The sequence below is a fragment of the Ceratotherium simum genome, chromosome 31, assembly GCF_057802395.1.
Source record: "Ceratotherium simum simum isolate JZ-2026a chromosome 31, ASM5780239v1, whole genome shotgun sequence".
Taxonomy (NCBI): Eukaryota; Metazoa; Chordata; class Mammalia; order Perissodactyla; family Rhinocerotidae; genus Ceratotherium; species Ceratotherium simum.
The window spans coordinates 19,582,032-19,590,829 of record NC_141930.1 but is presented as its reverse complement, the minus strand read 5'-3'; the positions used below and the strand labels follow the sequence as shown (position 1 = coordinate 19,590,829).

Sequence of the window (8,798 nt, the reverse complement as noted above, 5' to 3'; positions counted from 1 at the left end):
GCCTGCCGCCGTGACGCGTCAGGGAGGAAACGCCGGCGCCCTGCGGCGCTGCCGGGAAGGAGGAAGCGCGAGTGCGCTCGGCTCCGCGCCCGCCACGCCGGGAGGCAGCACCGCGGAGCCGGGTAGGTGCGGGGCCGCGGGGACCCCAGGCGGGTGGCCGGGCGGCAGGGCGCGCGCGCGTCCGGCCGCAGTCGGAGCCCCGGGGCGGGTGAGACGGGGCGGCGCGAGGGGTGCCCGGGCCTCGACTGCTGCCTCTCCTCGGAGCAAACGTGACTTTCCCGGGTCCCCTGGCAGCTCTCCCCACCCTCAGCCCGGAAACCTCCGAGTTGGTCGGAAGGGGAAAAGCAATACCCCCGCCCAGCACCCGACTCGGAGAGTTTGTGGTCTTTGTTTCCTCGAGGTGAATTCCGAGTCTGCTTTTTGATTCCTAAACGCCCGAGTGGTGTCGGTGGAGCGACCGTGTTAACCCGTGCCCACCTTCCGAGCGAAGAGGAGCTGGGAACTGGGAGGGTGGGAGACCCCAACCTGAGGTCGAAAGCGGGTGCGGGTCACCTGCGAGCATCGGGGATGGAGGAGCTCTCGGGAGTGGAGGGCACGGGAATCATTAACTTGTTGTCAGCGGACCTGTAGTCTGCGACTTGAATGCCGTTGCTGTCCTTTTAAGTTCTCTTGTGATTTGAACCCTTTCCATCTCTTTTCAAATGAATTTGGCCCTATTTATTCCCACAGTTTTAGCATTGGGATGTACATCTAGAAGTGCTTTGAGATTTTTCAATTTTGTCGTTTTTAGTGGTGGTTACTTGGAGAGAGAGAAAAGAGAAAGAATTCATCTCTTGAAACTTAAACTCTTTCATTATTTAATTTTGCATATTGATTTCTGAACCATGAGTAGAATTTCAGTCCTGCACAAGAGACCATACAGGGTACGCTTGAGATGCAGTAATAAATACAGAGCACTACAGTTCCTAATTCTTTGTCAAGGTAAAAAAAATAGACTGTCGTGTATTTTAATTCTGTACTTTCTCACTAGGTTAAGAATTCACCCAACCAGTCTGGAAAGTGCCTTATTCATTCAACAAATGCTTAGATAGCTCTTACTATGTGCTGGGCTCTTTCTAAGTGCTTTATAAATATTAACTCAACTTATTAACTCAATATTAAAGTACAGCGGTTCTAGCAATGAAGAGGCTTTGCGTACTTCGGTTCCCTGAATGTCATTGCAAGAGCTGGAAACATTAGAGGAAGTTTCAGGCATATTTTAGGACTGGGTGTGCCTGCTGGCCTGCTTGGCTACCCCTCCTGTAAGACAAGCCGCCAGCCCTCCACTCCCTGGGGGAAAGGAGTCTGGAGCTGGAATGAGACCTCTTCCTTGCAGATCTCTGGCCAGATCTCTAGCATCTTCTGTAAAATGGTCTTTCTCATCCACCGGAGTTTGCTAATTCTGGAGAGATCAGAACTTCCCCATTTCTTCAACTGTCACTGCATCCAGCCTAATTTTGTTTTTAAAAGGAGCTTTGTTCCTAATCTGTTTGATAATTGAAATGACTGTAGTTTAGATTTGAGTGTCAGATTGAACGTGAGATGTACTATAAAATAGAACATTTTTGTTTGTACACATCAGTATAACAAATAATGCTTTGTAATTTTACTGCCATTTGCTATTGATAACATTGAGTTGATGGGTCAACCTTGTAGGTGTCCATTTTGTGATTTGCAAATATATTGAGAGGATATTTTTCCAGAATAAAGTGCCCTCTTCAAATGAGTGCCTTGGCCTAATGGCCAGATTGATGAAGACTCAAAATGGTGAATAAAATAGACATGGTTCTTGTCATTATGGTTATTATGAACCTAATGTCAAAACCTGCACATCATACTAGCTTGCTTTCTCTTTCTAGCTTTCTCTTTCTCTGCCTTTCATATTTTTAAATTTCCAGGGAAATGATTAAATGAGACTCTAAGCCTTATTTAATAGGATTATGGGGTGTCTCCTGGAAGCAGGAAGGCTCACTTTCCTCTGATATAATTGATGGTGCAACAGACATTAGTGGCATTCATGAATTCAGTTCAGCCAAATGACATCTAACACTTTCATGGTTTACATACTCATTTGCTCTTCAGAGAGACTTTATAAGGTTGGTAGCCATTTTTTATTACCATTTTTACAGATGAGGAAACTGAGGCATAGAAATGTTATAGTGCTTTAGCCAGGATTGCTGGGCAGGTCTTGAATAGAGAGCAGGTGTGTGCACAGTGCCTGGCATGTGCCAGCCTGTAATAAACATTCGTGGAAAGAATGACTCCAAATGACTTCAGATTTCTTGATCTTTTAAAACATTATGCCTCTCAAATACTGTGATTGATTTGTGCCTGAGATTTCCAGGCCTAATCTAATGTCTCTCTCTTTCAAACACTATCTGATACAACATACTTTCTACAAAAGGGATGAGAATGCCCTTTGGACTCATTTCTTAGGATTTAGCGTCTCTGGTTATATTTGTTTCTCTCTCACACATCCTACTTTTTGTCTCTGATTTTGAGAGTGTTTAGATTGGACACATGGTTTTTAGTGTTTGTGTTGACAGCTTTCTTGTCTCTCTCTGCTCATTAAGGTCAATTTTAAGGACTACAACTCACTACAGGTTTTCAATGTGGATGAACTCAGTTAAGCTACTTAGATTTATGATCAAGTTCAAACACAATGAGCATAGGTTTTTTTTAAGTGTCTGACATTACTTTGTTTTTTGAAATGTTGCAATTACTTTAGTATAAAGCGTCTTTTTAAAAAAACAAAAAACCCTCAATTTACATCTTTCAAGCATAACCCTCTGTATCCTAAAGTATGTGACCTCCAGATGGATAACCTTCCATTAGAGAGGAAAATATGGCCATTACCTGATGGGAGGAATTGAGAAGGACTATCAGGGAGAAATGAGAGATGGGGTGGCCTTTCCCATGAGGGATATTAGGTGGTAAGAAACCCTTAATGAAACCAAACTGAGTCATCTGCCTGTCAACGTTCTTCTGTGTGGGGGTGGAATAAAATACTTTTGAAACCTGCCTTGTTTCAGAAACCACTTTACCTTTTCCAATCCTCATGTTTTTTCTCTCTTTTTTTAATTCATGTAAATTACTGACTAAACTGCTGAGTCATGAAACTCAAATTATGTAACATGTTATTCCTGACAGAAACAGCTCCCACATTATTTTAAGGGATTCGAAGTCTGTTTTCCTTTACCTATTCCATTCCGTATGGTGAAATCTTTGTTCTCATTTCACTTTTTTTTTGTATTTCATGGAGAAAAGAGGAAAATCCAAGAGGTGCCGGTTCCACATCTTGTAGTTCACGTCAAAGTAATTTTAACTCAGTACTAACTTTGAGTTAATTGTCATTGCCGAGGAAGACAACATGGAAATCACATGTTGAGGGCCGATTCAGAGCATTAACCAGTAAAATTTTATTGCCTGTCTGAAGCTGAGCCAGAGAGTTTTCAAAGAGAATTAGGGCAGTGTACCATATCCTTGCCCTTGTCCAATTCCTCAGGGCCTTTCCTATTTCCCACAGGTCCTGAAAACCTGCCTTAGTTTATCTCCTTGTGGCCACTATTTCTTCTATTTTTCAAAACCAAAATCTGTTTTCCTTGGGTGGAGGTGGGGGATGAGTGAAAGAAGGGTGATTATATAAGGGGAATTGTTGCAGGGTAAGAGACTGATAATACATATGTAAAACAAAACATAGGAGGTGTGTGGGTGAACTAAAAGATGTTAGTGAGATCTCATGGTGGAGGATTCATGCAGAATGCTGCTCTGCCTCCCCCAACCGGTCCATGCATGTAGGGGGAATACCTATATGGGATCAAAGAAAGTCTGGGAAGGATTAGAAACATCTATTGACATAGGATATTGGCGGGCAGAGTTCCTTTGTGCCATCAAGTGCAGAAGTGTCAATAGGTAGGCCATGTTTCTTCAGGCCATGAAATGAGTTTGTTTGCAGATAATGAAAGTGTAGAGCTGGTTTAGTGGCTTTTAACTTGAGAGTAGAGATGATTTGACAGGCTTTTGGTTGAGAAAAGGTGTGGATTTTGTATCTTTTTAAAGGCTTCCTCTTTTTTGAGAATGCCTATAATGTTGAGATGACAGTGTCATTATCACTGTTTTGTGATTTTAAATAAATGACATTGTATTTAGATAGCATATAGTAATGAATATGATTCAGGTTAATTGCTTCCATTCAGGTTCCTGATGTATTTGCCATGCCAGTCAATACCAAACATTTTTTCCCTATAGGTAAAATGGACTTCATATACAATATAATATATTCATATACAAAATCCACCTCACTGATGGGCCAGCCACTCTACAGACTGCTGTATGAAACGCCCTCAAGTACAGTGGGGCTTCACTAAGACTTGACTAATTGCTTGCTTGAGTTAAAAAATAAGAATGAAATTTATTACTCTAGTCTTTTACCTCCCTGTTTTTAAAATAAAAATAGATTAAAGTTAACTTAAAATGACCTGGTTTCCAAGTCAACATCCACACATGCAGACAAACATATATATAGGACCACTATGTAGACTATATAATCTAATACACAGGTATATTATATATATGACCAGCTACAAGGGAATATAGGAATCATATCCTTAGTTTCTCAAGAAAACACTATCACTTTTTTCCCATTTTTATCTTAGTTTTGTCTCATATTTTCTAAACATTTTTAATTACAAAGGTATGCATGCCTTTAAATTCAAGCAACTGAGAAGCGTGTGAAGTAAAAAATAATCTAACAGTCTAATAATCTCCACTCTAATCTTATGCACGAAGATAACCACTACTAAGTTTTTATATCCTTCTAGACTTTTTCCATGCTTATATAAATTTGTGTATCTGTAAATGTACATGGAGGTTTTAAAAAATAGGAATCATTCTATACAATTTGTTCTTTTGTGTCTTATTTAACACTTTATCATGGACATCTGTAGATCTACATCATTAGTTTTGACAGCTGCATAGAATTCCAGTTTATAGTTAATAATTTATCCATTTTCTATTTCTAGTATTTATATGTTCACTCTTTTGTATCTTTTAAAATATATTTAAATCACCAAGGTAATACATTTTTTAAGAAGAAAAAGAGAAAATAAGAATCACCAGTAAACCCTACTCATTAATAATCACTTAGCATTTTAAAGTGTATCTTTCTAAACTTTTATTGTGTGTGCATATCCATATTTTCAATGCCATTTAAAAATTTTTCTCTTGTATAGGCTTGCTTTGTTGGTTAGAGAATCATGTTTATGTAGCCAGCCAACATCATAGATTCCATGCACATTTGACCCAGTTATTTTACTGTGTTTCTTGGCCACCTGCCATACCCCAAACGTGGATAATACTCTTGGAAATTTATACTACTGCTCATAAAGGGGATGAGGTGAGGGGGTGTGGATGGACCGACAAATCCCTCCAAATTGGCATAAAACGTATATTCTTCTAACGGAGGTCAGTCTATATTTGTATTTTAAGTACATCTAAAATACAAGAGATTTAAGAAGAGAAATGATAGAATATTCACATATAATTGCTTGTGATCACTAAAGGAAAAACAGAAATAATGGACTTGAACCAAGGAAAAATTGTTGAATTCAGTTAAAAATTAGAACAGCTGAACTTTAGATGTTTTGAAATAATCTCCTGATGATAAGTACATTGTTTGAAGTAATTGGTTTAGCAAAGCTTCCACCAATGGTAAGAATAGCTGACCTTGATGTTTCTTGTGATCCTATTATGTTATAGGCTGTTTCAGAGTTAGTAACACTTAGTATAATTTCATGCATACAACTCCTTAGTTACTAACGCCACCAGTTTTTCCAGACAGGGCTAACATTTCTCCACCCCCTTTTTCTTCTCCCACTGCGCATGTGCAGAAGCTATCGCCCACACTTTCCTCCTATATCCTTTTGCAGCCTTACGCCGTTTCTGCAAGTTTAGTCCGCTCTAAGCTTGTTCTTTTTTCTTCTTCTAGCTTTTGCTTTAAGAAAATTTCTCCCTGTCCTTTCTCCATCCCACTCTCTTCACTTTGGTCATGGGCAAAAAAGGTTCTAATCATGGTGCTACAGTTAAGAACAAGCCTTTAATAAAGAAAAGGAAAGCTTTTAGTTTGGGAGGAAAGGTAGACATTAAAAAGAACTAGTGGTTTCAACCTTCAAAGCCTTTCAGAATGCCCAGTAATTCCTTTCAGAATTTCCACAGAAGTCTCCACCCACCTCCTCTTCTCTAAATAAGCTGTTTTTCTTTAAGCATTGGCATGTACGATAAAATTTAAAACTATTTATAATATTTTTTTTTTTGGTTCATGTCATTGCAGTTGCACTGTTTTGTGCTATTTTTTTTTTTTTTTTCCTGTTGAAGATGTTAACCGTATGATGGATTGAATAGAGAGTGTTTTGGTCTTCAAAGCTAACTCCTAGGGAAGACCACCGTTCCCTCAAAAATACATCCAAAGTTCTAGATATCTCGTTTACCTCTTTGTTCTTAAGTGCGTTGAAGACTAAGAAGGCTATCTTAGACCAAAGGTTAGCAGTCTTGGAGAAGTCAGGATTCCAAACCCTGTCCTTCCAGATTTTCATCAGCAGAGATACGCATTGGTGAGAGAAGTGAATCAGCTTTCCATCCCTGTGAGTTAGAGGAGCAGCAGTACTGGTTGCAGGAATGTGAGGTTGCCTGGCCGCTGGAGACTCTCATGAGAGGTAGAGGTGGGGGATCAGGTGGTGGCTGACTTCATACCAACCTCAGCTCACCTGTAGAGGTGCTGCGGCCAGACATTATGAGGAGCTCCGCACTAAGCCGTTAGCTACTTAAACTGCGCTGAGCAAAGGCCTATTTTTTCATAAACATTAATGAAAAAGGTTTTGAAAAGACATTTTTATTCAGCCTCCAAACAATATGGTGCTAAAATTGATGATGGCTTAAACATGAAAGTACTATATTATTTACTTACTTGAGCTGGGACTATTGTTAATAAACATTCAGAAGTTAAGACTGCTATAATTTAAAAAAATGGTTCTTAGTTTTGTAGGTCTAAGTGTACATAGTTGTGCATAGTTGACATTTTGGTCAATTCCAACAAGTACTTTTCTCTCTTCTAAATGGTCTCCTTTTATCCCCTGCCCCCCCCCCATGACTATTTGGTTTATTTATTTTTACTTGAAGGGAATGATTTTTTTTAATTAATGAAAGAGAAGACACTCCAATGTTTTAGCAGAGAAGACTTTTTAAGAGACTTATAAGACTATGCCCCCTTTCCCCTTTGAATTTTGTCTCTCTCTTTAGATTTCCTTTATTTCTGATTCCCACTAACATTAACATCATTTATTTCTGTTCCTCTTTTTAAAGGTCCACTCAAGTGTGAACAAAAGTCCCTCTCCCATTGAATTTGTTGCTTTCATTGGACATTATAGGATTAAAAATTTGCCTTTGAGATGCAGAACGATATGTATGAATTGCTACCTCTGTGTAGAAAAACAAGGAAAAAATAATATATTTTTGCTTTGTTTGTCAAAGTGCAAGGAGACTCTGGGAGGATACATAAGAAATTAACAGTGTTTATCTATTTGGGCTTGGGCGAGGAGAACTGGGTGGATGGGGACCCGGTGGGAAGCAGACTTTTCACTGTGTTGCTTTTGTATTTTCTTGATTTTTGAACCAGGTGAATATGTAAACTATTGTAAAAATTGTTTTAAATATGTCTGTGGGTTCCCTGACTTTTAAAAAATAGATCTGTATATTCTGTTGTTCCTTTTCTGTATGTCTTTAGAAAAGTTGTTGTTGTTTTAAATCCTTTTTTAAGAATGGCTGTGTAGTCTAGTCTCAAAGGACTAATAGTGTTTTGCAGGCATCTTGACCTGGCTCCGTTTCCCTTCAGCGCTCTCAAGTGCTGTGACTAAGATTTCACTATGAAGCCTTACCTTGGGAAATTCTGATACTGCAAATACGGCCAAACGTTAAGATATTGTTGGCTTATTGGAAGAAACATTTAATTGAAATTATCTGCAATATTCTGCCAACTGGTTACTCGGTTGTTTCCTAATAAAACTATTAGACAATACCAACATAATTAGTGCAAAGTTAGTTGATATCTCCCTCGCATGGTATCTTGTACCTTATAATCATGGTTATAGTTTACTTGCTTAGGATTATATGAGTTTGGTGATTTTAGAAAGTAAATGTTGATTTACTTTTAGTGTTTAGATAATTCTGCTGTTTTCAGTACACGCTAAACCAAATAGTTTCTTTCATCAGGATTTTTGTAGTTTTTGTCATTTGTGACCTGTATTTTACCCTGTGGAGACCAAAGAGAAAGGAACTCATATTTATTGGGTACCTACCGTGTGCTGGATGCTCTAGAGACATTATTAAATACTCGTAATAACTCTGTGGGGTAGGTGGGTAGTTTTATTTTACAGATGAGGAAATTGGGGCTTAGTGAGGTTTCAAGGGTAGCCCTGTGTGGCCAACATGGGCCAGGGCTGATATGAACAAGTCTACCTGGATTTACCAGGAGGTCCCCTGGGCCTTTGAGAAGGGGGTCAAGGCCGACTCCTCTCAAAGCCCCTCATCAGAAAGAACAGACAGAATTGATTCACAGATACTAAGATGGTAATGATGAGGCACTGGTTAAGTGAGTTGGAAAATGGGGTTTTCATTTTTACTTTATTATTCTGATATTAATGTTTTAATTTAGAAACTGCTGCCAGACTTCAAGAAGAAAGCTGACTGAAAAATGTTTTAAATATCAT

General features: G+C 39.1%; 1 protein-coding gene across 1 annotated transcript in view; it reads left to right on the top strand.

Moving 5' to 3' along the window:
* Positions 1–29: 29 nt before the first annotated feature.
* Positions 30–8,798, top strand: part of SGK3 (serum/glucocorticoid regulated kinase family member 3) — a 125,035-nt gene continuing 116,266 nt past the window's right edge. The window contains exon 1 of the mRNA XM_087420492.1: positions 30–122. The gene's annotated coding sequence lies outside the window, so the exon portion shown is untranslated. The remainder of the gene's footprint in view (positions 123–8,798) is intronic.